The 10,655-nt window shown below is 35.5% G+C and overlaps 1 pseudogene; it reads left to right on the top strand.

The window, feature by feature from the left end:
* The first annotated feature begins 574 nt into the window (after positions 1 to 574).
* Positions 575 to 10,655, top strand: part of LOC144256052 (constitutive coactivator of PPAR-gamma-like protein 1 pseudogene) — a 52,939-nt pseudogene continuing 42,858 nt past the window's right edge.

The raw sequence follows: 10,655 nt of genomic DNA, 5'->3' as shown, positions 1-10,655 counted from the left end.
AAGGCCACAGAGCTAAATAAAAGCAGAAGGCTGTATCCTTTGCAAATATGCTTTTTTAATTCTGGCTGGGCTCTTTCACGCAAAGGGCATGGACCTTGCTAATTGCTTGCCAGTGCCTCTTCTGCATCCATAATACACAGATAGTGTTGAAAACGTGCTCACATTTATGCAAATAAAGTATTATCATCAGCTGAATTTTGTAAATGGAGATACTCTGACTTAGGTTAGCAGAATTGTTCAAGGTCAAACATTAAAAATGTGGGATTCAAAGGTGACCAGAGCCAAAAGGTAATTGTCCCTTAGACTCAGTGATGTCACAACCATGGACATCTCTGCAAGATCCCGTTTTTGTTTTGTTTTTTTTTTTTAATTTCAGATAGAGTGTTCAAGGAGCAGTAGAGAGGCCAGGTGACACAGGGAGGCTGCCGTAGGAGTGAACTTGATGGAAAAGCATGGATAATGAAGAAGAGCAGAGCCATTTTTTATGTTAGTGGATGTTGGTGGAATTGGTCCAAACCAGACTGCAAATATTCCAGAGCTAGAGGGAAAAACCTGCAATCCAAGAGTTTTAAATATGTCAGTGGAGGCTAAGCCATGTGGACAGAATGCAGAGAATCAAGTGGATGGAGTGGGCGTGGCTCTGCATAAGAGAGCAGGTAAGAGGCAAGATGTTGGGTGGAGCCCATTGAAATAAAGTGGAGAGGACCTAGTGGGGCTTGAATGTTGGGCAGAGCTGGTGAGGCAGAGTCAGGCTGAGTGAGGGGAGCCCTACCTATAAGAACAGTGGGTGGGGAGGAGACAGGGGAAACATGTGGGGGGCAGCACCCCATCCAGCACTCCTTAGGTGAGCACATCCTAGGAACCAGGAGGCACAGTGGTGCAGGAGCTGAGGGCAAGGTGGGTGTGTCCACAGGAGGAAATGGAGTCAGGTGAGGCATATGGAAATTCTGTCAGGAGACACTGTGGACCCAGTGGGGAAGCAGGATCTTTGGGCTCTTAGATAGAAATGTGACCTCAGGGTCTGTTCCATTGGGGGTCTCAGTTTTCCCTCTTACACACTGGGGCAATGTAGGGAGGCCAAAGATGTCACAGCACAGCCTTTCTTGGTTCCTCCCTCTCATGAAATGCTGTGCACTTTCCATATTTCAGGTTCCATGGGGTTTTGGGGTTCCATGGGGTTTCTGGAAGTAGTCCTGGGGATATCACCTGAGACACTTTGTTTTGGGGGAACAAAAAATTTACTGGCATGTTCACAGAGACTTCTCTTAGTGCCTGCTGTGTACATACTGAGACCTGGAGGTCCAGAGAGGGTAAACCTGTGATGCACTAGAATAGCTTAAAATCATTTCAAAATTAATAGATTTTTGTTCAATATTTTATAAATACTTTGCTCTCAGTGAGATATTTACCATTAAAGTATCATTGTAATGCTTTGCTAGGTGCCTCCAAAAATAAGAGAGTGGAGTCTTAAAACTGTATGAAATAACTGCCTAAGATCATAATATTAACTTATGTGTCTTTAAGTCAGCATTCTCCAGAATCTAATTTAATTGAAATGGCTTTGCCTGTGTAAACTTCTCCTTTGTTTAAATAAGATTTCACTGGTTAGTTTTGCCTTAAGCAAATGCAGCCTTTTGTTTGTCCATAAATCTTTTGATTAAATTTATAGTCTTATATGAATAGCTCTCCATCATTCCACATGTACCACTGACAGTTGCCCCTCTGCCTAGGATGTGGTGTGTTATTGTCCTTGAGAACAAGACTCTATTCTTAACTTGCTCTTTGGGGAAAATGAGGTTTTCACAAGAGAACCTTCTCTCTCCTTACCATCATTGGTTTTTAAATTTAAAAGCCTCTGTGAAGGGTCTGGGGTTGTAGCTTAGTGGTGGAGCACTTACCTAGTATGCATAAGGCACTGGGTTCAATTCTCAGCACTGTGTATAAATACATAAATAAAATAAAGGTCCATCAACAACTAAAAAGAGTTGTTTTAAAAAGAAGAAATGCAGCTACCAGTATTCTTGATATAGTGAATTATTAAGTATTTTCAAAGCACAATGAGTTTTTACTCTTAAAATTGGCTTAGAGTTTGACTTTCTGTAGGATGTTACAGGAAATTCATTTTACTCTCTCCATCCAACTGTAGTTTATTTTGTTTTTATTTGGGTGAATAGTAATTTAGTGATAAAATGATTGATTTTTTTGTTTTGTTTTGTTAAAGCTAATGTAAGATTTCCAATGGGAGAGGGTAAATGCCTTGATGTTCATGTAACATGTGCTTTTTGCCTATTCAGGCAATGTTGGATGTGGCTGCAAGCCAAGGTTGGCTGGTGACTGCCCTGAATATCACCAACCTGGTTCAGATGTCGATCCAGGGCCGGTGGTGAAAAGATTCTTCTCTTCTTACACTACCAAATATAGAACAGCATCTTCACCTTTTCAGGTAATTGTCTTAATTTGCAATGTAATTGTTTTAAGTTTTTTCAATGGATTTTTTGGGAGGCAATGGATATTTCTGGGAATCAGACTCAGGGTTTCATGCATGCTAGGCTGTACCATTGAGCTACACCCCCACATACCCCCAAATTCCCTTATTAAAATACATATAGACACTGGAATTTCATGTGGTGCCTACAATATTGATTCTTTAGAGCAAAAATGCCCCTTTCCCAGAAGGAGACATGCCCTCAGTTCCAAGCTGAACCACAATTCATTTTATTTTCCTACCTAAATTGTCTGTTCTCCCTTTGCAATATTAAATATGTTTCTATTTTAACTGTATTTATTCCTTCACATTATCACCTTTATTTAAGAAAACATTATTAAGGCGCTTTGTGATGTAAAACCAAAATAAATTGCCAGCTTCTGTTATGTAGAAGACAATGAGGGATCTGAAATCCATTGTCAGAAGTAAACTGTGGGGAGCTGGGGTTGTGGCTTAGTGGTAGCACTCACCTAGCACATGCAAGGCACTGGGTTCAAGCCTCAGAACCACATAAAAATGAATAAATAAAGTAAAGATATGTGTCCTACTACAACTAAAAGAAAATGTTTTTCAAAAATAGTAAATTATGGATCTGAAATGTCCAAAACTAGATAGTTAGGTGTAGTGGGAGTTCAAGATATAATCTGTACTGACTTTATATTAGTATCAAATAATTTAACCCTTAGGTCTCACATACATGACTGCAAATGTTTCAGCAAGGAAAAGAACAGTACAATATACAAGCAACATTGACAGTGTTTAAATGAAAATGTCCTTTCACACCAATGTTTCTCAGCAGTTGAGATACCTTGCAACCAGAATGTTATTTCACAGTTAGAGAGATAACCAAAATAGTCTGGCTTGCCATCATACGCCCTCTACCTCTTGTCACCTGCATGAGGATCACAGTTATTTAAGCCATCCATGTACAGATGCCAACAAGAACCTCAGGAAAACCTGGGATCCCCTAAGAAAAATCCCTAATTTGAATCAAGTGTACTGGGTGACAGGGTGACAGGTATGCTTGAGTTCCTACCATAGGATGTCCCTGGAAACTAACAGACACATTCAGAGAGTGAGCCATATCGGCAACACGTGGCATGGAGAGAAGGTAGATGTATCTACAACTTGTCAGAAGCCCTTCTGGTAAGGTTCTGAAGGTTATGTGAGTTGGATTTCAGCAATATAGAAAGCACATTAAAGGTACAACCTCACACAGCATCTATGAGGGAATCTGCTGGAGGGTGTAGAAGATTTGGTCCCATTTTCTTATCACCCTTAAAAATTTAATATTAATATAATTTAAACTATATTTTCTTCTTATTATAACTTTTAGGTGGCTCATGTTCCTGTGATCTAGCACAACTTAAAATTATCTCCAAGATCTCCAAAGTGTACTTTAAATTCTGTGCTCCCCAAACTTAAAATTTAAAATTTTATTCAAGTAATTATATTAGACATTTGCACACATTCACCAAAAACATGTCAGGGTTTCACATCAGCACTTTATCTCCATGGAAACATTGTTTCACATCGGTGCTTCCTATGGAAAGACATCCACTGCATATGAACTCTTTTACGTATTTACTGAGCCTGATACATGATTTACAGTTTACAGATTTCATACAATGACAGTGATACTGCCTTAGATTGATATAAAGAATGTCAGCCAATATTTAAAACTTAATATTATTGCCTATAAAGAATTGTATCTTAATTTTTTAACAACTGTTAATATCATACACACCAACGTTATCAGAAAATCTTACTTGTGCTTTGAAAGAGTTATTTTGTTGGTGTTGATATAATTTCCAAGGAAATGGAAACCAGTTATAAAGTGCTCACATGCTAGGTGCCAAACCTCCATTGAGTGCCTTCCTGAACTGATTCATGCCTATGGAGGGAAAGACCATATATTGAGCTCCATGGTCAAGAAGGAGCTACAGGCCACCAAAACAAAGCAGATAAGACTCCTCACTCTGTGAAATCATATCAAGAGTTCTCTAACTGAGGGCATAGGTTTTGAAGTCAGTCCCACCTGTGTTTAAATTCTTGCCATTTACTAACCATGGAAACATTACATATATCTTATGAAATTCTTGTGAAAGTTAAGCAAAATAGTACTATGTAAACTGCTTTATATAGTTCTTGACATAAAATGATAATTGAACAAATGATAGTAATGGTGATTAATAATATTACTGGCATTATTAGAACTTGTTCAGTATGAGGCTTTCAAGCTCGCTTTGGAAGGCTTCATTTAGCCTGTCCATCACCAGATTGCATTACCCAGGAGCCTACTCCATCTCTTCTAGGTAGTTTTGCCCTTTTTATGGTAGGGTATATTTTCATATAATTCCTTCAATTATTGTTTATCTTCCACTCTTATTTTAATCACATTATTGTTCCTAGATTCAAAGAGATTCTTTCAAATAAACCCCTTATTTGTTAAGTATGTAACTTATATGGAAGATTAAATCTAAACCATCTTTGGAAGGCCAAAAACCAAATGAACAAGGCCAGATATACTTGGCTTTCTAGCCTTTTAAGTCTTAGCAGTTTTACCCTAAACGTGTCAAAGTAAGTGTTCAGGATTTATAACCTGATTATATTGATTTGTATGTGCACGTATTAAAGAAACTTTTAAAGCATGTCTCTTTTTCTTTCCAAGTGAAACTTTTTTTTTTGAACAAGACTTGGAAAAAGTGTAACAGGCATTAATGTATGATTGATTGTTCAGTTTCTGTTGAACCCTAAATTGGCACAAAAATAGTTATTTAAATGTTTATATTAAATGTCTACCTTTCTAACTAAATTACCATTAAAATTATGAATAAAAGCAATATATTGAAATCAAAACAAAGTTTCTGTTAGCAACAAGAGATTTCTAATATAGCATACATTGATTTGAAGCCAAGTTTTAGATGTGATGAAAAATTAGAACATTGTTATAATTAGTTCAGAGAGAACTCAGAAGTAAACTTACTTAATTTATTTGCATAAATTGCCATTCTGTTATCTTTAAAACCAAATGCAAATTGGCTCTGTCTGATATGATGATAGTTATTTGGCTCAAAAGTGCTTCAATTTGCAGAGCAATCTAGTGTAGGCTCTGCAGTGAGGCGATCCCAGGTAACATACAAATCCTGAATTATTCCAGAAATTAGTTTGTTTAAAGCATCAATTTAAGTGCTAATTGCAGTCAAAATGAAAAGAAGCAGTACGACTGTGAGATTTGCATCTCCTATCCCATCAGTATGCCTGAAATGGCTGCTGCTGTCTGGCAGAGGATTTGGCTGCTAATTAAACAATTGTATGCATGGCAGTGCTCTTGCCTGATTTAATAGATGAGAATTAATCCTCAGATAAATATGTTTGGCTGGTATTGAAATATCTTAGCACTTTCTTTTAAAAAGCTCATGTTTTATATACATAAATATACATATATACCAAATAAATATATGTGTACACAGTATAAGTTAAAACATAATAATAAGTCCTACAAAAAGATGTCATATGTATACATAAGGCACGTAGGCATTTGGAAGCTTTATAAAGAAAATCTCAGTGAGTTGCTAATATCAGAAAACATCATATTGGTAAATAATTTAATGGTACGACTACAAAAACATATGAAGTCCTGCTTTGTGTGGTAAATGTTACTTGCTTTGTTTCACAAAATTAAATGTTCTGCAGAAATTGTATATTTAAGTGTTCCCTCGACCACTTTTCTGTGTCAGCCAATATTAGAATATTAATTGGTGCAACTTCTGTACTCCGTGACTTTTGGTTCTAGGAGGAGATAGACCATCATTTGTACTTGAAGTACAATTCGTAGCTTGAAAATTTTAATTTTAGAAGTCTAGTTGTAGGCATAATTCAAATTCACAAGACAGGTTATAGGATTGGAGTTGAATTGAAATTTTGCATTGGATTTATTTTTTATTTTTATTTTTTTTTAATTCCTAAGTGATAGTTTGGTTCATCAGGGCTACTGCATTTGATTACATATACCAGCAACACTGAAGTCTTAGCAAACAGAAAATTAAAGCTTATAAGGAAATCCATACCATATACAAAAGAACTAAAAGGAAAACTAAAATTAAAATCATTGTGTAACTTTAAAAACTACCTTAGAAGGTAACAACTGATAAAACAGCTATTAAAAAGTTGTCTTGGGCTGAGGTTGTGGCTCAGCGGTAGAGCATTCACCTAGCACGTGCGAGGCCCTGGGTTCAATCCTCAGCACCACATAAAAATAAATAAAGATATTGAGTCCAACTACAATTAAAAAAAATAAATGTTAAAAATAAAGAAGTTGTTTTGACCAAGAGTTACATTACCACATAATTGTAAATGTTAAAAAAAGGTTACAGTTACCTAGGTCCTAAAGTTTATTGTGTTATCTACTTTCCGTGGATATAAGATTCATTCCTTCATTTGTTCATTCAGCATTGTTAAGCATGTACTGTTGGGATACTGAATACTCACAAATATCTTTTAATTTAAAAAGCAAGAATAAAGTTGGTAAAATATTTCTATTCTTTTAATATATGTGATTTTAACTGGTACTTTCAGCATAATCACTCCAAAAAAAAAACCCTATTTGTTTCTACAAGGAACCCTAGTCTTACAGGATTCCCTGTGTTATATAACAAGTGGTCAATGGATTACACTGACATCAACAATTGCATCACAGATTTTTTTTTTCAGATTTCCTTTATATCCCTAAGTAATGTTTTCTACCTTAACAGTCACATAAACTTTAAAATAGATGCTTCTCTTTTAAAAAAAATAGGAATAAACATTTTTAATCCCTCTTTTTTTTTAGTATTGTCAATAACCATTAATATGGTTAATTGGAGGAATGACTTGAGATTTTACTAATTTGATGTCAGGATTCAGAGCTTTATTCTTTCTGAGCCAAATATTCTGGTAGGAATAGCTCAAAGGGTTGTCTGTATGTCCTGAAGAAACATACGAAAACGTATCAATCACCACAAAGGAAGGGAATTCAAGACATCCCAAATGGAAGTGTTTATGGCCTTCCAGTAAGACCCCCGTGCCTTTTTTTTTTAGTTGTAATTGGACACAATACCTTTATTGTCTTTATTTTATTTTTATGTGGTGCTGAGCATCAAACCCAGGGCCCTGCACATGCTAGATGAGTGATCTACCGCTGAGCCACAATCCCAGCCCCGAGCAGTGCCTTTTAAGGACCCCCAAACCATGTGAAAAGTGTAGACATAGTCAATAGTTTATCTTTTTCTCTGGTTTATAGGGAAAGTAAGAGAGCTCTGCAGTTACCCCTTGATTTCCCAAATCAAAAGATGAAGGATAGTTCTTGATATTAGGAGAAGTGGACAAGAGAGAACTTATTGCTTTAAAACCAGTAGGATATGTTCAAAATCATCACATTGCTTCCCTTTCTTTTTTTACCCCTGAAACATCCGGAAGGTAAGCAGAATCTTACCACTAAACTTATAAAAGAATTAAATGTGACTCTGATTAGAAAAACAGTTTTACATTTTTTGTTCTGTTTTCTTATTCTAGGTATATCCTCACTCTATCTCATGAGTGACTGCTACCTTGGTCCGGACCAGCAGTATGACAATGACCTCAAAGTCACACAAGCAAGCATTTCCATGCAGGTCAACACAGAGGTCTCTGATGCTTCATTGACCTGGCAATACAATAACCTGACCCAAACAATGCATTTGAAAAAATTTGTTAAGGAATCTGGCTGTTCAGTCATCTGGACAAAGTTGAATTACTTGATGTCTGCCTTGACAGAATCAACTCCTCACCTCAAGACATCCAGGAAATTAATAGTGGCTGCAGTATTGACTCCAGTGACACCAAGTTAGCCACAGTGGCCTTTTAACAAATGTTGCCTTTTATAATATTGTCTTCTTTCTTTACATGTAAAATGAATGAGCATGTAGAATAATCTTATAATTTGTGTATATTTGAGGTTATATGAGTTATCAATCAAATTTTACATCTCATAATGTACTGTTTACATGAATACTGGTTTTTCCTTATTTTAAGACAAACTACATTGAGGTGTGACCATGTTAGGATTTTAACTCTGTATCATAAAATGTATAAATCTATGAGGTGATATACAGTGTATCTTGTGAGCAAAATTTATACTTTGATCTGATCACAATGAAATGATTTCAAGAATTTCTTATAAATATTAATAATATATGATGTAAAATTATATTACAGAGTCCAACGACAATTAAAAAAAGAGAAAAGAATATACTGATCTTCCAAAAGGTAGATACAATACTCATGGAAATAAAATACATAGAGTGCCACTTCAAGACAAGCTGACTCAAGTTTTTCCTCCTGCTTCTCTCCCTTTATATCCCTTTTTCCTCTTCTGCCCTCTTTTTCTTTCTCTTCTACTTCAAGACTACTTCTCTTTTTGAAATATTTATTTATGCAAGGAGAAAAATACAGTCTAACTCATGAACTAACATGTAGAGACAATTTTTGGTCTTTATCATCCACTTCCACAGATAGGTTTCCAAGTATAATAATGGAAATATCTCTATGTCCATAAAGTTCCTTTTTTGAAAAATATTGTTTGAAACTAAAATGTTGTTAAAGTTCAACATCCACATAGTATATATTATAGTGGAATGCAATTCTGTCTTTGCAAAGTGATTCCTGAATGAATGATTTTTAAATATTGTTTAATGGTCACAAGTAGTAAAATATAAGTTTTTCTGAATTTGAAATTTATGGTTTATGTATATCTCCTCTTTCCTGCTAAAATAAAAAGAAAAGGAGGAAGAAGAAATAAAAGTAGCATGAAGGGAACCCGGCAGTCACTTTCCAAAAATAAAATCTAAATAACTGAGATGAACATGCCAAGTAATTAGGGGATGAGGTGTCCCCAAAAGCTTTAGATAGAGTTCTCTGTGTTTATCTTTTGGAAGTTTATTTCCTAATTGAGATTTGTGCCTTCTCTATAGTTTTAGTGGAATTTAAAGAAAATGAAGTTTACATGCAGACAACAGTTACCAGTCCATACAGAAACCTGACTGGATACAGCCTCACCTGAAACTTCCTGATTTTAGCATCATCTGTCTGTTAGGAAGCACGCAGGTTTTGGGAAGTAGGAAATCTGCTTCACTGATCATGACACAGGATGTAGGAGAAATTATATCCATCGAGAGAAAAATAGTAACATGACAAATCTTTTAAGTTTCAAAATAAGGCACAGAGGATACTAGTAAAGCAGGGTGCACTTTGATACAAAAGTCAATCTTATTCTGATGGGTCTCTTATGGTATCCACACTGATTACTTACCCAAAATTTTAGTGTTATGTGTGGTGAATAGGATGTATAGTAATCAGATTAGTTCTATTTTCAGATTTATAGATCATAAATTTCTCATAACTTTTCATGGCCAAGAAATTCATCAGTATTTAAAATTATGCAAATACTGATTGCTCAGAGAATGATTTGTCCTAAAATTTGTGAGGATTATTTTGTTTTCTTAGGGAGAAATGACAAAAAGATTTCAGTTAATTGCCATAAAATGATTTTCTTAACTAGACTGCCCACAGCCCCCTTCTCCTCAGGTACTGCATCCTCTCTGAGCTGGTTATTGCATTGTACAACCCTAAAATCCTATGGTGGGTCACTTTCATATTCCTTTGGATTTTATCAATTCAAAATAGTCGTAGTGCCGATTCTATTTTTCCTAGGTACCATTTCGGGTAATCTAATGAATTAAGGACATACCTGCCCTTCAGACGAGATAGTCTGGTGATGAAAACAAGATGTACATAATTGTGATAAAGTAATCAAAATAGTAATAGGAAGAAAATGCTCTGTGGGTTATAGAAATATTACATAAGAATATTAAGGGATATTTAGACTGGGTTTGTTGTAGTTTTATGTTTTGCTTTATGCTATTTTTACAGACATTATAATTGCACATCTTTATGGGTGTTTGGAACATTGATACATTGTGTATTGAATAACTCAGGATATGTATTTATATTTATGCTGTCTGGCTGTGACTTTGTACACATTAACCAATCTCTCCTCCTCAACATCTCCCCTACTCTCCCAACCTCTGATAAACACTATTTTGCCCTCTAGTTTTATAAGCTCAGCTTTTTTAAGATTCCACAAGTGAGTGAA

Source organism: Urocitellus parryii, chromosome 7 (genome assembly GCF_045843805.1).
Source record: "Urocitellus parryii isolate mUroPar1 chromosome 7, mUroPar1.hap1, whole genome shotgun sequence".
Lineage (NCBI taxonomy): Eukaryota > Metazoa > Chordata > Mammalia > Rodentia > Sciuridae > Urocitellus > Urocitellus parryii.
The sequence above is the reverse complement of the archived record's forward strand: the minus strand, read 5'-3'. Positions and strand labels throughout refer to the sequence as shown.